Below are 20967 nucleotides of genomic sequence, written 5' to 3' on the forward strand. Positions count from 1 at the left end.
GTATGAGGGGGTTTGATGAAGCTCTTGCGAGAAGGTGACCGTGAAAAGGGTGTGCTGATTTCAGTTACCCACTGATGTGGTGGAGAGTGAAGTGAAAGAGGCTGCGTCTTAGTCAGACTCTCATGAGCTTCCTGGGCCCATCTCCTCGTTTGCAAAATGGAGAGCATCGCTGTGCCTCCTTCAAAGGTCGCTTGCGGGGAATTAAATGACATAAGTAATGTGTGAGAAGTGCTGACCAGGATGTCTGGTAAAGTTGTTGTTCAGATGTCTGCCATGTGAGGAGTATGATTACCATGACTCCCCCAAAGCTGCCCAATGCAGGGCCGGGGCTGCAGGGCCACCTGTACCCCTCAAATATCAACGGAAAGCCCATGACACTGGTATCCCTCACAATGACAGGCATACATGTTCCTTCCTCTGGCCTCTACTCCGAGAACCATATTTTACCTCTCTACAATTCTCCAAGAGGGCTGAAACCGGTTTGGCTCAGTGGATAGAGCATCGGCCTGCGGACTGAAAGGTCCCAGGTTCGATTCCGGTCAAGGGCATGTACCTTGGTTGCGGGCACATCCCTAGTAGGGGGTGTGCAAGAGGCAGCTGGTCGATGATTCTCTCTCATCGATGTTTCTAACTCTCTATCCCTCTCTCTTCCCCTCTGTAAAAAATCAATAAAATATATATTTTTTAAAATAAATAAAATAAAATTCTCCAAGAGGTTAGAAAAAAAAAAAAATCCAAGAGATCCAAAGACTCCATCTTGGCCAGCTTTCCCTGAAAGTTCACAGAAACCAGCTCTGGCTCACAGAATCTGGCTCCCGGGAAGGGCTGCTGGAGCTGCCTCCTGCTCCGCCCAGGGGAGGATCACAACAGCAGAGAGCCACTTTGCAAGGGGATGGCCAACTAGGAGTCCTAGCTGATAGCACAGCAAGTACCAGCCTTTGCACTTTAACTGCGGTGTTTCCCAGGAGCTAATGGACAGGCAGACTCGGCTTCCCACCCTCTTTATCTCGGCTGGCCAACCTCTATGGGCAGAAAAGCACACCACAGGCCCGAAGCTGAAAGCCTTTTGCCCAGTGTCAGTGTCAGGAGCTCCTTCTGCACCAGCGGGGACCTCCGGGGTGAGAGAGCCCGATCCAGTCTTTAATCCTCTGCCAGTCATTTTAATCGCTGGAGGTCCGGGCAGAGAAGGGGCTTCCCGAAAGAAGATAAGTTATAAAGCCCAAAAGGTTGGCTGAGCTTACAGACAGCAGGGGCCAGAGGAGGGGAGAACTGAGTAGCACAGGATCTGGAATAAAGGTCAATGACATGTCCCACTGCCCTCAGCACAGGCCCCTTCAGAACGGGAAGGGACCCCATCCCTCCCGCCTCTCAGCTGCCCTGTCTCCCCTCCCTGTCCCACTCCCAGGCTTAACGATGGGCTTACATCGGGCAGGGTTAGGATTCTTCTCTCCCCATAGGCTGTCAAACCATAATATTTGCTCTGCTTCCTTCCCTTCCACAGCCTAACAGATTAGATTGCCGGAGTCCCATCCAGCTCACTGAGGCAGATGGGAAACTGAAAGTAAGGCAGCCCACACTGCTCATGGTGGGAAGAGACAGAGCAACCCAATGTCCCAGCACCCAGATCCTCTTTTCCGGGCTCTAGGACTAGATCCGCCAGAATAAATAGTGCCCGGGAGTTTCAGTGAGTCAGAAAACATGTACTGCACTGTGGCCCACGGCAAGATCTAATTTGAGGCGCTCCGGCCTTTTCACAGGGGCATTACCCAACGGCCCACCTGCCCCAGGAAGAGGACAGGAACGCAATGAAGGGCATAAAAAAGACCCTGCTCCAGCACCTCAACAACAACCTGCAAGCCCGCAGGGGGCTGCTCGGGAGGATCCGGCACTCAGGGCTGACGCATCTCCCTTCCCACTTTTGCAGAATTGTCTCCAGAGGTAGGCACCAACCAAAACCTGCCTGTCTTCGGGGTTTATTTTAAACTTGGTGAAATACTGAGCTAAAAATGGCTCAACTTACTACGATGACATGATGGGGTTTGTAGGCCCTACTTCCTTATACAGAAGGCAGAAGAAAGCACCAGCAAAGGAAAAGAAGGTTTTGCAAACGCTCCACCGAAGAGTAGGTGGTTTCCAAGTCACTATCTTAAGCGATCGCCTGTCTCTGAAGCGAGCAAGGCTCCCATCCTCAGCCAACTAGACCTCCAGGAGGTGTGTCACACTTTGATAAAAAGTGGGGCTTCCATAGAGGGCTGAAGACTATGTGTTAGAAGTGTAAAGGCAACATCCGGAGTAAACCAGCTTGATGGGCTGAATTTCCACAGGCTGGAAGCACCACCACACTGCTCTTTTTCCTCCCCTTTGGGCAGATGCAAATACCCATGTGCTTACAGTCGTTCGTTCATTCATTCATTCATTCAACAAACATTTCCTCAGCTCCTAGTCGATGTCATACCCTGGGCTGGCCACAGAGTCTAGACAACAAGCTAGACTTTCACTATGACAAGAGTCATCTGCCTTCAAGTGAAGGAGGTTCGTCTCTGAAATGATGACAATGCTTTTTAAAAAGCCTCCTCTGGTTTCTCAAAGCGCTCTGCATCTCTATTTGAGCACACAGCTTTGTGTTCTAGGAATCTGTGTAGCTTCCTAGACTGGAAGCTCCCTCAAAGCCAGAGGCTGCTTTTTGTTCTCGCTGCCTTTCATGTCCTTGTTATCCAATATACGTCAACCGAGTCCAAATAAAATGGAAAACAAACATTTCTATTCTTTCAACCTCATCGGCTTGACTCTTTCTGAAGGCTTTGCCACCAAACAAAGGAAAATGATGAAGCTTCAGACAGGAGACTGACTTAGTCAGATATAGTAAGAACAACACGAGTACAATTCTGGAACTTCAGCCCAAGTGCAACCACCACTCAGTGGGCTGAGGTGCCTCCAAGAGCCACAGCTGGCGTCCAGGTAGAATGCGTGCCCCCTCCCCCCCACCCCCACCACCACCCTCTTCTCTGCTGTTTACCCTCCTCAGAAAGCCCCATTTGGAGCCCGAAAGAAAGAACGAAAGGAGGAGGGGCGGGAGGAATTAAAAAGGGAAGACACAGCTTGAACCCACACTCAACCTAGAAGGGAGGAAACTTTAAGCCCAAAGGCTGGGGAGGTGGGGGGCTGGGCTGGGCTTGGGCTGGGCTGGGCTGGCCTCAGGGAGGAGAAGCGTAAGACTCAAGTGGAGGACTTGCCTGGACACTTTTCCTTCCTACACGGCCTCTTTTTTTTTTTTTTTTAATTTGATGAAATAACAGTCTTCAGAACTGGAGAGCTGCAGCAGAAAAGGGAAGCGAGTAAGGTGAGGAAGAAGTGAGAGAGAGAGAGAGAGAGAGAGAGAGAGAGAGAGAGAGAGAGAGAGAGAGAGAGAGAGAAAGAGAGAGAAAGAGAGAGAGAGATCCCCCCAAAGCGCTTTCCTGACCTGGCACCGAGTCTGCACTGGAGGACAGTTTTCCTTCCAGTCCGTGTCCCCCCTCCCCCCACCCCCCCACTAGCCTGGAGTTCCCGAAGGCCGGGGCCCGGGCTGGACCCAGGGGAAAGGAGGGGATCCCCCCACGGAAGCACACTAGGCCTGTCCTGCGCTAAGGTGACAGAGAAAGAGAGAGATGGGTCTGTCTCCACGGCCCCATCCGTGCCCAAGGGACTTGCCTGGATGGTCTCTGCTCTCCTGCCCCACCCGCAGCTCGCGCTGCAGTGGCGGGTCCGCGGCCCCAGCGCCAGAACCCGCACCGAGTTCCGCCGCTGCAAACGTGAGAACACGCAGCTCAGCACAGCGCCCGCCCCGCCCTCCCGGCCCCACCCCCGCCCCGACCCCGGACGGCGCGACCTCGGCCACCCCTCGGCCACCCCGGGCGGCCCGGGGCCGGGAGGAGGGGCTGCCTCCGGGCTCTCCCAGCCCCGGGGCTGCGGCGACCTCCCCCTGGGCCGACGGCCCCAGGGCCGCCCCCCCCCCGGCTCCCCCCGACCCCCAGCCCGCGCGCCCCTCTGCGCCCTCCGCTCCCGGCCCGCGGGCACCCACTTACCCGCCGCGCAGGGGCCGGGCTCGGGCAGGGTGCGGGGTCACATCGGGGTGCGGCGCGCCCCTCCGGCCGCGGGGCCGGCGCTCTCGGGGGTTTCTTTCTCTCGCGGCCAAACTCCCGGTGGTGCCTCCCGCTCCTCTGGCTCCGGTCCCCCCGCCGCCCCGCCCCCTCCTTCTCTCTTGTCTCTCGGCTCTTTTTTCCGGGTTAATTACGTTTCGCATGAAAGCAAAACCCAGCCCCGGATGTGAGTACAATGCTCCGCCGGGCCCGCCGGGGGAGGAGAGGGGTGCCGGGGCGCCGCGGGGTGGCTGGGAGGCTGGGGGCGCGGCCGGGCGCGGCGGGCTGCGCGGAGGAGGCGGGGCGCGCGGGAGGCGGCCTGACCCCGCGCCCAGCGCCCGCGGCCGTGCAGGTGGCACTGGCCCCGGCGCGGAGGGAGGCCCTGCGCCGCGCTCCCGGCCCCGGGCAGCAGGTGTCCGGAGCGGGGAAGGGGGCCCCGAGCGGAGGGCATCCTCGAAGGAAGGAGGCGGGCCCCCCTTATCTCCATTGCTGCTTCCCGAGGCCCCACCCTGCGTCTTCAGCCCCGGGCGCCCGGCCTTCCTGGGGCCGCTGGGTCAGGGGTAGGGTTAGGGTGGACAGACGCAGCGGAGGTCCCCCCGATTGTCATCAAATTGCCGGAATCGACCGTAGGGGGGTGGGGGGAGAGGGCTGCCGTCCTAACGGGAGGTTCAGGGACGCGTTCAGAGTGGGGCGCGAAGACACCCCCTTCCTGCGCTCAGAGGCTGTTTTGGGGGGGCCGGGGGAGAATGGGAAACGGGCGAGGGTGCGTTGAGTGAATATCGCCCAGGGGGACCTCCCAGAACTACCGGCAGCCGCAGCAGCCTCTGCGTTCTCTCACGGACACACACACAGCAGCCCGATGGGGAGCCATCCCATCCCCATCCCCATCCCCATCCCCATCCCGATGAGGAAACCGAGACTCGGCGGCGGCGGCGGCGGCGGCGGCGGAGTGGAGTAACGCGCCCTGGGTCCCACACTCCATCCACGGCAGGTCCGTCAGGTTCTGGCGCCGGCCTCCCACGTGAGGAGCAGACAATGAGAGACACCAAAAGCCAGGCGATCCGCATCCCAAACGGAGATGCGTGGATGCACCCAGGGATGGAGGCTCAGGGAGACGCGGTTTCTCGGAATTCCCAAGCAAAGGTAGCTCCTCCAGTCGAAGTCCTCCTACCTGGCTTCCAGGGAGAGGAGGGCAAAAGGAGATCCCCGGGGCTCTGGGACCAGGGCTGGATCTGCGGGATCGAGGAGGGCTGGCCCACAGCCCAGGATGGCAGGGGAAAGAAGGCAGGCACCTCCAAAGTCTCCAGGCCCCGAGGCAACCCAGCCTGGGGACAGGGGGCCCGAGCCAGATGAGCCGGGAGGGAGACAGGATGAGGCACAGCACACACACCCCGAAAGCACAGTGATGAAACCACACGCGCTTCCTCTTCCATTTTGATTGCCAAAGCAAAAATGAGCCACCCAGGCTCTCTCAGGTGTGAAAAGAGGCTGTTCGAGTTAGAACATTTTGCTCTGAATGAGGAAGGAAAGGGGAACACAAGAAAGAAAGAGAAAAAAACACACCACATTTCCTTTGAAATAAATACATCAACGTCCATTTCTTGTGTCGCTACTCATAAATGTCAGGCAGCATAGCATGTTCAAGAGTATGTTCCCTGGAACCAGATGCCCTGGGTTCGAATCCCAGCGCTGCCGCTCATTAGTGTTGATCCCTGGGCAAATGGCTTAACCACCAGGTGCCTCAGTTTCTATAATACATCTGGGTCGTTATGGAGAGCAAATGAGTTAACATTTGTAGTGTTTAGATACCTGTCGAAAATGAAGTAGATGCTGTGTAAGTTTTTTTTTTTTTTTTTAATTTAAACATCAGATTATGGTTTTCAGAGTGAAAAGAAACGAAATTCCACCCAGCCCCAAACAAATCTGACTGGCACCGAGGGTTCCCAGGGTGAGCAATGAGGTAAAAGCTCAGATTTCATGGTATGTTTCCTCTTAAAACCCATACAACTCGACTCCCCGTTGGGCCTTCCTGAGTCATTATCACAGAGCCACAAATATTTGAGCACTACTGTGTTGGTTGCGGGGGGTGGGGGGAGAAGGGGGGCTAGAGGAGCCCAAGGCCTTGGGTCCCCCCAAGAGGATACAATGCCAGTAGAAGGGTGTCCTGAAAGGAGGGGGCTGAGCTGGAGTACGGGCTCCAGCTTTATCCCCGTTTCTTCTTCCCAAAGCCCGTCCTAGGCAGGTGCCCCTCCCAGAAGTGCCCTGGGAATAAGATGGCAGAGAATGAATACCGTCAGTCCTTAGAGGAGAAGGATGTCTGTGTGTGGTGGGGGAGGAGGGAGTCAGTGGAGGTGGGCTTTGAAATGGGCTTAAGAAGATGGAGTATGAACAGCCTAAGTGCCCCTCAGCAGATGAGTGGATTAAAAAACTGTGGTACATCTACACAATGGAATACTACACAGCTGTAAAAAAAAAAAAAAAATTAAGGAACTCTCACCATTTGCAACAGCATGGATGGGTTCGGAGAGCATTTTGCTAAGTGAAATAAGCCAGTCAGAGAAAGATAAGTATCCCATGATCTCACTCATATGTGGAATCCAATGAACAACATAAACTGATGAACAAAAATAGATCCAGAGACAGAGAAGCATAGAACATACTGTCCAACCTCAGAGGGAAGACAGGGGAGGGTAGGTTGGAAGAGATCAACCAAAAAGCTTGTATGTATATATGCATAACACATGGACGCAGGCAATACAGTGGCGAAGGCCTGGGGCAGAGGTGGGGGGGGGGGGGGCTGGGAGAGGTCAAGGGGGCAAGGGGAACTTATGTAATACCTTCAACAATAAAGATTAAAAAGAAGAAGAAGATGGAGTACAATTTGATTCCAACGGTGGGGGGCAAGAACATATAAGGTTGGGGCAGTAGGGTCATCAGGGCACTTTGGACGATGCTCATTCTTAGGGGGCCTCATTTTCTGCTGCATTTGACCCTGGCCAGGACCTGCCCCCAGTTAGACTACGATGTCTGCCCTGATTCCATTCCCTGATCCCTGGATTTCCTGGCGTTTCCTCAGAGGACCCCCCCACCTCCTCCTGGAGTGGGCACAGAGATGTCCATTGATTCTGCACCCTGCTGTCACCCTTTCCCGTCTTATGACTGACACATTTTGAAAATATTCCCATTGCCTGATTTCATGCATTCGGGTTTTTTCTTGTTTGTTTTTTTTCAGTACAATAAATAGCACTGATGTCAGAAAATGTGATTGCCTATGGGGAAAGAGTGTTCAAAAAAGGGCCTTCCACATCAGCGGTTTAAGTCCTCTTACTGTATCAACAATTTGCTCACATTTTTGCAGCTATCTAGTGGCATTGCTGAGTCTAGAAGCCACAGTTGACTATCCTCACAATCTTCTAGCACTGGTATAGAAACTTTTCCAAGAAGATGGAGACATCTGGCTCAGAACCGAAGAATCTAACCAGAAGCCTTTAGTCTACTCTTGCCATTTACTTACGCATTTCTATTACTGTTCCATGTTCATGGTCGGGTGACTGGATGACCCTAACCTTCAGTGGTGAGCCAGGGCACCCTCAGGGAACTGCACTGTTCGCTGTCCTCAGAGATACCCATTTTATAAGGTGCCAGGCTGCAGCTGGGGCCAGTTAGTTATGTTGGGGAAAGTGTGGGGCTGAGAGGCCAAAGTCATTGTCTGATCCTGGTTCAGGCCAGTTAATTTTACACAAAGATAAATTGCTCCAAGGCCACACATTGCCCCTCTAATGCCAGCTGGTCATTTCATTAATAGTTACTACTGGGAGCAAAACACCATCCATTTCCAGAAAGATTACTCAATCTACTATTGTTCTATTCAGTCCTATCCATTCAACAAACAATTACCTGAACCTTTTACTATGTTTCCTCCCATATAGCTTGCATTTACTTATTTGCCAAATACTTACTAAATGCTAATTGCTTTACATGTATCATCTCATTTAAGTCTTACAACCCTGGGAGCAAGTTATTCTTATTACTCCATTTTATGTGAGGTGACTGAGACAGAGACCAAGCCTAGATACAAACTTGCGCAGTCTGGTGCCAAAGCCTGCCTCTTAGCCACTAAGTTTATGAAGGATATAGAAAGGTACAAACCAAAACTCTTTCCCCTCCACATTTTTTTTTTTTTTAGTATTTATTATTTAGAATCTCTGTTCCATTTTACCCAGAAATCTCATGCCCAAGGATATGTCCTACAGAAAAGCATCCGAAGATAGATGTGGTACGTATAGTGTGTATGTGAATATTTGGAATGTGTACGTTATATGTATATGGACTATAAACACACATACTCACTGAAGCATTGTTTATAATGGTGAACATTGGAAATTACTTTCGTGATCGTTAACAAGGGATTTAACAGGTAAACATTGGTACATTCGTACAATCTTATACTATGCAGCTGTTTAAAAAAAAATAAGCTACATCTCTATATAAAAAAAATACTAAATATTTTAGGTGGAAAGAAAGTATAAAGCTGTCTGTATAGTATGACCCCATTTCTGTAAATAAAAAGTATGCATGCCTATGACATGAAAAGAAAAAAAATCTAGAAAACTGCATTCCAATCTGTTAATCCCAGTTTTCTTAGGACAGAGACAGAGGCGCAATAATGATGGATCTCACTTTCTAGGAGATGGATTTCTGTAATGTTTAATTTTTTTGCAATAAGTATGCATGCATTTGGTTCTGAGGAAAGAATGGATAATGATTTAAAATTTTAATAAAAAAATTAAAATGCTCTATGAGAAAACATACTGCAGCCCTCAAGGAGCGCATCATTTACTAGGGAGGGAATATAACATGTACAGAAATAACCATGGCAAAGCCCAAAACTGATACAGAGAGGAGGGAAGAGGTAAAATTCAATGGGGAATCAGAACCAGCTGGGGTAGAAAGGTGCAGGAGAAAATGTATGAAAGGCATGGTAGAAAGATCTTGAAGGAAAGATAAGATGTAGACACTGGAGAGGGGCTGGTGAGACTTAGATGGATTCCAGATCAAGAGGTTGTCAAAGGCAAAGCAGAGAGGCAGGAATGCATGGGACCCATTCAGGGAAGTGTGGCTGGTCCAATTCAGCTGGAGCACGAAAGGATTGATGAAGGATTTTCCTGGGAAACAAAACCAACAAGAAAGGTGCTGCAGGGTCTTTATTGCTAAGCTAATAAGTTGTGCTTATTACTTTAGGCATCAAGTGCCCCTGAAGGCCTTTGAGCATGGAAGTGACACCATTAGAGGTGAAGAAGCAATTTCAGAGTGATTGCACAGTAACTGGAGTCGAACACCAAGCCGCCAGGGTTTGACGCCTGACTCTGTCACTAATTAGCTGGGTAGCCACGGGCCAGTAACTTCACTTCTTTCTGTGTTCCTATAAAAGGGGAAAGGTGGTGATAACAGATAACCTCTCTCATACTATTGTGGTTGAGATTGAGTAGGTTAATGTTTTTAGGACATGTGGTAAATACTGAGAATCTCTGTTACGTTTTTAAAAAATCAGTCTACCATTGGACTAAAATCTTTGCATCTCATGTTGAAACTTATTACGGAAAGCTAGCATTATGTGATCAATTATTAACTATCCTTTCTTTCCACGTTCACAGGATTGTAGATTATTAATCTCATTTTACAGATGGCACCGTGTAGGTTTTCAGGAGAGGTATAATCTCAGAATCATACAGCCAGTGATGCGTTGAATCCATGAGTTCTGAATCCCAGTCAGTGATCTCTGTTCAACATCAGGGTTGTATCTCTTAGCGCCAATTCCCAGAGCCTTAAAGATGGGAAAAATGGGGAGTGGAAGAAACTTTGGCAATTTCCATCCATAGGATAAGGGAAACAGCAGTACAGGGCAGTAATAAAATAAAATAAACAATATAAAATTTTGGTGGAACACCTGGAAATTTGTGTAATTATTGCTAACTTATGCCCCTCACTTCCAAGATCATATGTTAAAGACTTAACTGGGTCAAAACTGGTTTGGCTTAGTGGATAGAGCGTCAGCCTGCGGACTGAAAGGTCCCAGGTTCAATTCTGGTCAAGGGCATGTACCTTGGTTATGGGCACATCCCCAGTAAGGGGTGTGCAGGAGGCAGCTGATCGGCGTTTCTCTCTCATCGATGTTTCTGACTATCTCTCTCTCTTCCTCTCTGTAAAAAAATCAATAAAAGATATATTTTTTTTAAAAAAAGACTTAACCGCAAATGAGATTGCTTTTGAAGAAGGGGCTTTTAGGAGGCCATTAAGGTTAAAGGAGGTTGAAGGGCGGGGTTCTAATCCAATAGAACTCGTGGCCGGATAAGAAGAACAAAAACCCCTCCTCTCTCTCCACAGGCACCAAGGAGAGGTCATGTGAACACACAGCAGAAAGAGAAGTCTCCCCAGAACCTAACTAGATCCTGGACTTCCAGCCTCCAGACCTGTGAGAACATACATTTCTGTTGTTTAAGCCACACATTCTATCGTATTTTTTTATGCCCCTACACACACAGACATCTATACACATTACATACACATGCCAACATTAGGTCCGAGTAACTACATTTAGAAAACGTTGCTATCCTGCTAAATCTGACACTAGCATAAACCTCAAAACGGAGTGTGCATCCTGTCCCCAGAAATAGCAGGCTGCCTGCTAAATGCACTGTCCCTATCGATCGTGCTGATGGCATTGTTTTTCCGTCAGCCTGAATAAGCGCAGTGCATTGCTCGGATCCCGCATCCCCAGCGATGCCCTGTGATTATGTGGGGAGAACTGGGCCTGCGGATTCCGAGAGAGAGGAGGAATAAATACCTTAGCTTTGAATCCATGACCACATTGTAGCAGTATATTTAACTTTTTATTTTTGCTTCAGCTAGTCACACGATTCCTTTCCTGAGTGCTGAGCCTACATGCGGGCTGCTATTAGCAAATATTTATGGGTGAATATAATCCAAGTTGTTCGCTAGAATAATACTCAGTCCAGTTTCTCAAGAGATTCCTGTGGCAGTCTGTGAAGTGGGTGGACTTTTACATCAGTGGTTCTCAATACGAGCTGATTATTACAAGACAAAGAGAAGCAAAAGGGATATTTGGACAGATAGATGTATGTCTTTCCACTATTTTGTTAACAGGAAGAACATGCACACTGTATGGAGTTCAAGTGGTACAAAGAGTAAGAATCCACTCATGTCTTCCAAACACTGTTTCCTTCCACAGAGGTAATTGATTTGTGTGTATGTGTGTGTTTAATAATAAAAATATTCAATTTGCAAGGATATAACTTAAAATGTAATTGTCTGATTATTAGATTTATAAGTGAGCTTTTTTTATTTCTGAATTTTCCAAGTATTCTTCAATAAACATGTATTATTTTTTTGAAATATTTTATTGATTTTTTACAGAGAGGAAGAGAGAGGGATAGAGAGTTAAAAACATTGATGAGAGAGAAACATCGATCAGCTGCCTCTTGCACACCCCCGCTGGGGATATGTCCGCAACCAAGGTACATGCCCTTGACCGGAATCAAACCTGGGACCTTTCAGTCCCCAGGCCGATGCTCTATCCACTGAGCCAAACCGGTTTTGGCAACATGTATTATTTTATGATCAGAGAGAAAAAATATTAGTTTTATAAGTAAATAGTTTTTAATTTAAAAGTACCTCAGAGATCTCATAGCTGCTTTGTGATTTAAAAAAAAAAATACTTGTCAGTCTGTGGCCACATTTTTTAAAAATTTCGCCAATTTTATAGCCATTCACATGAAAACTCCTGCCACTGGAAAAAAATATATAAAACCTGATTCACAGCTTAAACCCTGGGACCTAGTGAAATTCAGTGTGAGCCACTGGAGACAGGTAATTTACTCAGGAATCTCCTTTCAAATTTCATCATAACTTGTATAATGACTCCACATGTCTATCAAACTATATTAAAATTAAGTATAACACCAGGCTGGAGAATTAAGCCCAGTCCAGCTTACCTCCTTCATTTAGTAATTAAATAACAAGCTAAATGTATCCTTACACTTAATACTTAATGATGCTGTGAATGTCCTAATTGGGTAAGTAGCCAAATGCACCCTCCAGCGACTGATGTCAGATGTCACAGTCCTTGCTTGCTGAAGAGACATACACAGGAACACGACCCTGACCTAGAGGTTGCCCTCTGGCAATTTCAATTTCTGGAACAGAACTCTGAATTTAGAAGCTGAGCAGGAAAGGGCCTCTCAGTAGACCAAGTCCCTGCATTACTAATAAGAAGAGCTTTTCTTAGGCTTGCTGAGGAGTTCTGATTGAATATCTAATTTCCAAAGGTCCAATTATGTGGTTTCCTAGCCCTCCGCAGATTAGAAACATTAGAATGGAAAAGCTATTGGAGATGGGAGAAGGGAGGAGATAGAAGGGGAAATGACTTTCTTCAATTCATTCCTATGCTCCAAAATGGATCAGCGGACAACAACAAAGGAAGGGGAAGAAAAGTTGACTGTATTCTCAGGTCATTTGCGCTCAAGCCAACCTTCATCATTCCTGGTGATGGCACTGGGGTAGAAAACGGTGGCTGACCAGTGGAAAGTTTCATGTGGTTTTGCTGGTAGGAACAGTGATCTCTGAGGGAGTTCACCTCTGAGGTGGTAAAAGGAGACAGGTTTTATTCACACTCTCTTATGCTTTTAAAATGTGATACTGTGTGTGATGCATCTTATGCTTCATAATTTAAATTTTTTAAATTATTTTAAATGACTTTACAAATAAAATCTGTGAGAAGAAACTTGTTTGAATTAAAAATATTGAAGACCTGAAATTATTAAACTCGTAGAAGTAAATGTAGTGAGTAAGCTCCTTGACATTGGTCTTGGCAATTATTATTATTATTATTATTATTATTATTATTACTATTAATTTCTTTTGGATTTGACACCAAGAGCAAAAGCAACAAAAGCAAAAATAAACAAGTGGGACTACATCAAACAAAAAAAAGTTTTTGCACAGAGGAAACATAAAAATGAAAAGTCAGCCTACAGAATGGGAGAAAATAATTGCAAATAATATATCTGATGAGATATATTATATGGAATTCATATAACTCATAACAAAACAAAAAAAAATCTGATTTGAAGAAGACATTTGACTGGCCAACAGGTACATGAAAAGATGCTCAACATCCCTAATCATCAGAGAAGTACAAATGAAAACCACAGTGAAATATTACCTCACTCCTGTCAGAATGACTGTTATAAAAAAGACAAGGGATAACAAGTGTTGTCAAGGAGGCTGAGAAAAGGGAACCCTTGTCCACTGTTCGTGGGAATATAAATTGATGCATTTCCACTATAGAAAACAGTATGGAGGTTCTTCAAAAAACTAAAAATAGAACTAACACATGATCTAGCAATTCCACTTCAGGGTGTATTTCAAAAGGAAATAAATCACTATCTCAAAGAGAATATCTATATCCCTTTGTTCATCACAGCGTTATTCACAATCGCCAAGACATAGCAACAGCCTCTAAGTATCCACTGATGGATGAATACATGAGAAAATCTGATATACAATAACATTAAATATATAGTATTATTCAGGCATGAAAAATAACATAATCCTACCATTTGTGACAACATGGAAGGAATTTGGGAGTGGGTAAATGAGTGAAAGTAATCAAAAGGAACAAATATAAGTTCTGGGAATAAAATGAACAGTATGGTGACTATAGTTAACAATACTGAATTGTAAATTTGAAAATTACTAAGAGAATAGATCTTAAAAGTCCTCATTACAGAAAAGAAAACATTTGTAACTATATGAGGTGATGGACTTATTATTGTGATCATTTTGCAATTCATACATATATCAAATGATTATGTTGTACACCTTAAACCAGTGGTCAGCAAACCACAGCTCGCGAGCCACATGGGGCTCTTTGGCCCCTTGAGTGTGGCTCTTCCACAAAATACCACAGCTTGGGTGAGTCTATTTTGAAGAAATGGCCTTAGAAGAAGTTTAAGTTTAAAAAATTTGGCTCTCAAAAGAAATTTCAATCATTGTACTATTGATATTTGGCTCTGTTGACTAATGAGTTTGCCGACCACTGCCTTAAATGAATACAATATTATGTCAATTATATCACAATAAAAGTTAGAAAAATTCAAAAGACACCAAAAATATTGTACCACAATGAGATATCACTAAATACCTATCAGAATGGCTAAAATAAAAAATAGTGACAATATCATTTGCAGGTGAGGATGAAGAGAAATGGTTCATGGTTCATTGCTGGTGGCTTGGCAGTATCTAAAAACATTAAACATTCAACTATCTTAAGATCCAACAATTATACTTCTGGGCATTTAGCCTTAAATTCACACACACACACACACACACACACACACACACACACACACACTGTCCATGAATGCTTGTAATAGCTTTAATGATAACTAGAGGCCCGTTGCACAAAAGTCATGCACTAGCGGGGGAGGAAGGAAGGTTTCCCTCTGCCCAGCCTACATCATCTCCAATCTGGGATCCCTCTCACAATACAGGACTGCTGGCTCCCAACTGCTCGCCTGCCTGCCTGCCTACCTGCCTGATTTGCTCCTAACTGCTTCTGCCTGCCAGCTTGATCACCCCCTAACCACTCCAGCCTGATCAACGCCTAACTGCTCCCCTGCTGGCCCAATTGCCCCTAACAGCTCTCCCCTGCAGGTCACCCCCAACTGCCCTCCCCTTGCCAGCTTGGTCGCCTCTTACTACCCTTCTCTGCAGGCCTGGTCGCCCCTAACTGTCCTCTGCTTCAGGCCTGGTCACCCCTAACTACCCTTACCTGCAGGCCTGATCCCCAACTGCCCTCCCCTGTAGGCCTGGTTGCCCTCAACTGCCCTAACCTGCAGGCCTTGCCACTCCTAACTGCCATCCCCTGCAGGCCTGGTCATTCCTAACTGCCCTCCCCTGCAAGCCTGATTGCCCCCAACTGCCCTCCTTTGTAGGCTTGGTTCACCCCAACTGTTCTCCCCTGCAGGGCTGGTCCTCCCCAACTGCCCTCCCCTGCTGGCCTGATTGCCCACAATAGCCATCCCCTGCTGTCCATCTTGTGGTGGCCATCTTGTGTCCACATGGGAGCGACCATCTTTGACCACATGGGGGCAGCCATCTTGTATGTTGTCAATTTGCATATTACCCTTTTATTAGATAGGCTAGCCAAAATTGGATACAACCCAGATATCCTTCAACTGATGAACAGTTAAACAAACTGGTATATCCATATCATGGAATGCTACTCAGCAATAAAAAGGAAGAAACTAGAGATACAGGCAACAGCCAGAATGAAATATTTAGAGAATTATGCTAAGTGGAAACAGGACAGCCTCAAAAGGTTTCATACTGTATGATTGGTTCCATTCACATAACATTCTTAAAATGACAAAATTATAGCAACAGAGAGCAGATGAATGATTGCCAAGAGTTAAGAAGGGTGTGGGGTAAGAGGGACGTGTGTGTAGCTATACAAGGGTGGCACAGGGACCCTCCTGCTGATGGAAATGTCGTCTCTTGACTGCAAAAGACTCTCTTTCCTGATTGTGATGTTGTACTATGGTTTACAAGAGGCTACCCTTGGGGGATACTGGGTAAAGGGTACACAGACTCTCTCCAGATTATTTCTTACAACTGCATGGAAATCTACAATGATCTCAAAATAAAAGGTTTAATTAAATAAAAAGGTTAAAGCTAACAAACACTGGCAGAGCTCCGTGCTTATATAGATGTTATCTAGTTTCAGAAATCACCTGTGGTGAGACAGAACCCTCTCAACCCTAGATGAACCCAGGCATCGCCACTCACAAACTCCACACACTGGCAAAGCAGTTCCCACCCTGTGGCTGCATTGAAATTGTGCTTTTAGTTCTGATATGAAGAGCAGTGCTTTATTGCTCTCCTACCTCAACTGCTACAGCCCATATCACATACCGTGTTTCCCCGAAAATAAGACATCCTCCGAAAATAAGACCTACTTACAGGTTTCCTTCTGAGTAAAATATAAGGCATCCCCCGAAAATAAGGCCCCCCTAGGCTAAACATGAGAGATTTGGTCCACTGATTTTGAAAGAAATGGAGTAACAAGAAATTCAACAGGAAATTCAGGAATTGGATTGTTATGATGATGTTCCAGAAGATGATGACATGATCGTCATTGAATAAATGAGTAAATTCTTGATACTGTAGGATTCACAGTTTGTCTGGTTTGTGTTGACAACTACCGTACTACTGTACTGTATACAGGTAATAAATTTCCTTTATTTTAACAATAAATGTGTACCGTATTCTTCTTCATGGAAAAATAAGACATCCCCTGAAAATAAGATCTAGCGCATCTTTGGGAGCAAAAATTAATATAAGACACTGTCTTATTTTCGGGGAAACAGGGTAGTTGTCCCCTTGGCCATTTCCTCTGCCATTCAGGCATAGGGTTGCTTCCATCCATTTTCCTGCCTTCCTTAAAAAGGAAAGTGAGAAACGCCCCCTGAGCCTCAGCTGGTATGCAAGAAACTCGCTTTCCTATGACAGGGTGCACATCAGGCTTGGTTAGATCACTCGAATTAGTTACCATAAAACCCTGTGGTAGCTCCCGGCTAGTCAGAAGGTGACAAGCATTGCAGTAGAAGTCCGTTGGGATATGTCTCATAATTATATGTTACTGGCTACACCATGAGTCAAATCACGGCCACTGAAATGTAACTGCATATTCTTGAAATAGTTCGGCTGTGAGGTCTAGGGGCTGACTTATTTCTAGTTTCTCCAATTTAAGCCCTTGTACCGTGACTCTGTAGCTACCACCCAGTTTAGAGTAGAAGGGCAGCATGGTGAGGGACAAAGAACTTGGGAAGAGGAAGCCTCTGAAATGACGGTAGGATGATGCCTACAATTTTAGCTGTTCAAAGTTGCAAAGGACCTACAAATATAAGTACTGTGTTATGAGCAGAAATGTCAGTAAGAGGATGATATAAACCAGTGGTCTCCAATCTTTTCTTTACCCCACCCCTTAAGAAGTGCTGGGAAAGAAGCTAACCCTTTACACGTTTTTTAGGTTGACCTTTATAACTTTTAATCATAAGTGTGAGTGGTTGAAAAGAATGTATTCTGCAGATTGTTAGCAAGCAGTGTTTTAAAATAACATGGCTATATCACGCTTTTTAAAAGTATCCAATAGGATCTAAGTACCCAGTCATTTGACACCGTCATCCCTTTTTCAAAATAAACAAGCAGTTATTTGTCCGAATATTAAATCATTCCTTTCCCTGAACTATGTTTATATTCCACTTCCCCTAAAAATTGTATCCAAATGTCATATATTTTAATGACATCTTTATTATTTAACCCTTTGCACTCCGCTGTCCCCTCTCAGGGGACATCGGAATTCTACCATATCACTCAGATGTCCCCTCTCAGGGGGGACATTGCAGTTTATTAGTGATTACGGGGAATTGAGTTAATTCAACGCACGTGTCCGCCGCAAAGTAGCGTCAAGTAGCTGGTAGCCAATGTCCAGAATGGTTCGGAGTGCAAAGGGTTAATAATCTCTTGATACCCTATCAGATGTTCTGAAACAAAAATGCATATGTGAATCGATTTTACAATTTAAAAAAACATCTTGTGACCATAAGCCTCCCAGTGCTAAAACAGTCTTTGAAACTAATACATCATTACAATTATTAGTAACAAAATAAACATATATTTTATTGATCATTAAACATAAGTCAGTGAGCTATTGAAAATTATTCTTTTAATGAGATGGAAAAGGATGGATTTTTAAATATAATGTCTTTCTATATATTTACAAATAGATGCAATAGTTTAAATGTCCATCCAGCCGAAACCAGTTTGGCTCAGTGGATAGAGCATCAGCCTGCAGACTGAAAGGTCCCAGGTTCGATTCCAGTCAAGGGCATGTACCTCGGTTGCGGGCATATCCCCAGTAGGGGTTGTGCAAGAGGCAGCTGATCTATGTTTCTCTCTCTTGATGTTTCTGACTCTCTATCCCTCTCTTTTCCTCTCTGTAAAAAGTAAATAAAATATATTTTTAAAATAAATAAATAAATATCCATCCATTAATATTACTCTTTGCAAGAATGAGCACATTTACCATCAATATCATCCTTATTTCTCATTTTTGTGAGGGTAGATGCTAAGAAACCTTGTTCACATTGCTAAGTTGACGGGGCTGTGGGCGTTTTGTTATGACAATGTCCAGGGCTGATGAGAAAGGAGGAAAATTAGGACATATTTCTAGACGTATAGCTTCAGAGGGGAGCCTGGAATGACTTAACTGCCTATGAATTCAAACCCGATGTGAAGATTTCTAGCCAGCTCACCTTTGCCAGGAAACTTTAAGTTTGTTTTTCAGCGGGGCTGACTTTGGCAATGTCATCCTATTCTTTGAACTCCATCGAGCCATAGGTCAATGTCACATAGAGATGGCTCTTCCTTCAACAACTATCCTATGGGAAGGTTGTGCACGGAAGGGGGCAGGTCTCTTATGGGAACTCCCTGTGCTTTCTGCTCAGTTTTGCTGTGAACCCGAAACTAATTGCTCTAAAAGAAATAATGAAGTCTTTTAAAAAAAAACGATCGTACTGATCCATCAGTGGTAACTCACTTAGGCTTTTCTCCAAGTTTTATGGAAAGTCATGAATTGGAAACTACCTCACTGGTGAAATGATATGTATTTGTTTAAAAAGGGCTTTTGCTTTCTCAACGCAAACACAAATATTTCTAATTGTCCCTTGCCTTGGCCCTGGGTGTTTTTTTAAAAGCCAAGGGCAATGCCTTTTTTCCCTTCTTTTACAAGGAAGAGAGGACTCTGTGAAACGCCAGGTGGGAGCAGGAAAGAACTCTCACTCCATCTCAGGCAGGTCCCTACTCCGTAGGTTCCTGTCATTTAAACATCACTGCAGAGCCATAGCCATTTTGGCTCAGTGGATAGCGCATTGGCCTGTGGACCAAAGGGTCTCGGGTTTGATTCTGGTCAAGGGCACATACTTTGGTTGCAGGCTCCTCCCCAGCCTGGCCTGGGCCCTCCTCCTGGAGCAGGAGGCAACCAATCTATGTGTTTCTCTGACATCGATGTTTCTTTCTGTCTTTCTCTCTCTCTAAAAATCAATGGGAAAATATCCTTAGGTGAGAATTAACAAACAAACAAAGCCATATATATCACTGCAGTGAGGTGATTTATTTTTTTATTTTTTTATTTTAATATATTTTATTGATTTTACACAGAGAGGAATTGAGAGGGATAGAGAGTTAGAAACATCAATGAGAGAGAAAGATCGACCAGCTGCCTCCTGCACACCCCCCACTGGGGATGTGCCCGCAACCAAGGTATGTGCCCTTGACCGCAATAGAACCTGGGACCTTTCAGTCCACAGGCCTATGCTCTATCCACTGAGCCAAACCGGTTTCAGCTGTAGTGAGGTGATTTAAAAACAACCTAAATACACAGAATTGTATGTCAGAGTAAATTTATTTGCTGTTTACCTAAAATTCAACTTCACCGGGTGCCCAGTGCCACAGCCTTCATTTTAAGAGATGAGAGGAAAATGAGGCCTGAGAAGGCTGAGGTGCCTGAACAGGGAGCAGAGCCTTTTGCTTCTCCCTCTACCTCCTTCTCAGATGGACTTCCTGCTTTCCCATCTCTCATCCTGGTGTCGTCCGTCCTACCTTTCCCCCTACATTTTCCCCATCCTTCCTACCCAGAAAGCAAAAGTGTGTGCAGAAACAACCATCAGAACATGGGTGGCCAGCATTCATGGAGAAGGTCAGCTGTGGGAGGAAGGCAGGGCAGGTTAGGGTGTGAGAGGAACATGTGGGCACAGCGCTCTGTCCTGTCACCTCAGACTCAGAGGCGGATAGACCGAGAGAGGCAGCAGCTGCTTCTTTCAGGTCAGAACCAAACTGATGTAAAATTTGTGAATTTTCTCTTTCTCAGTCTACCCTGTGAACACATATAATAAATATTATTCAAGCTGAAACCGGTGTTTCTCTCTCATCGATGTTTCTCTCTCATCTATCTCCCTTCCTCTCTGTAAAAAATCAATAAAATAAAAAATATATATATATTATTCAAGGCCAGCTGCGTTCTGGATAATATTCAGTGCTCTCCGGAGCTGCTCCTCAAGAAAGATACTGGCCAAACCTTTTGTGTTTTCTTCCCTCTTCCGGTCGTATGTACTAGCACTGCCCTCACTCGCTCTCCTCCATCTCCCAAGCACCAAAAATAATTTGAATTTCAAGCCTTTTTTTGGCCTTCCTGTGGCCTCCTCTGGGGATTGTTCTGGATCTATCTGGCTCCATCTGTAATTTGGCAAAATCTCTGGCTGCGCCCAACCCCCACCTCCTTTTTTCACTACATGGGGTGTTCGGGCTTCCACCACCTTCCCAAGAACCTTCTCAGCCTAATCCGGAGTTAACAAAGGTGAAAAGCAGCCTCCACTTACCTCGCCCCGGCTGTGAAAGAACAGGCTTCCTGCTTCAAAGGACAAGATGACTGTGACGAGGGGGAAGGCAAGTTCAGTGCTTTCTGGTTCAGGACACCCAAAGCAAGTTCCTGTTTTAGAGACAAAGTTTTAAAAACTGATTATGTTCAGAAAGGGTGTGTGTCTGTGTGTTTCCCTCTCTCTGATTCACCCACGTGATCCCTTGACCTCTCTCTTTGGGGGACAGCTGGTCTACCTTAATAATAATAATAATAATAATAATAATAATAATATAATAATATAATAATATAATAATAATAATAAACCTCAATATCTTCTAAATAAAAGTGCAAAAA

General features: G+C 45.8%; 1 protein-coding gene across 5 annotated transcripts in view; it reads right to left on the bottom strand.

The window, feature by feature from the left end:
• PLEKHA2 (pleckstrin homology domain containing A2) overlaps window positions 1-20762 on the bottom strand; it is a 74517-nt gene extending 53755 nt beyond the window's left edge. Inside the window, exons 1-2 of one of the 5 annotated variants that reach the window (XM_045588862.1) lie at window positions 4062-4322; window positions 3688-3780 (exon numbers count right to left, since the gene is read on the bottom strand). The gene's annotated coding sequence lies outside the window, so the exon portion shown is untranslated. Of the gene's footprint in view, window positions 1-3687; window positions 3782-4061; window positions 4323-20632 lie in introns of those variants that run through there. The other 4 variants (XM_036456246.2, XM_045588863.1, XM_045588861.1 and 1 more) reach the window with 4 other exon arrangements.
• Window positions 20763-20967: the final 205 nt, after the last annotated feature.

This window comes from Pipistrellus kuhlii, unplaced genomic scaffold (assembly GCF_014108245.1).
Source record: "Pipistrellus kuhlii isolate mPipKuh1 unplaced genomic scaffold, mPipKuh1.p scaffold_m20_p_3, whole genome shotgun sequence".
NCBI lineage: Eukaryota > Metazoa > Chordata > Mammalia > Chiroptera > Vespertilionidae > Pipistrellus > Pipistrellus kuhlii.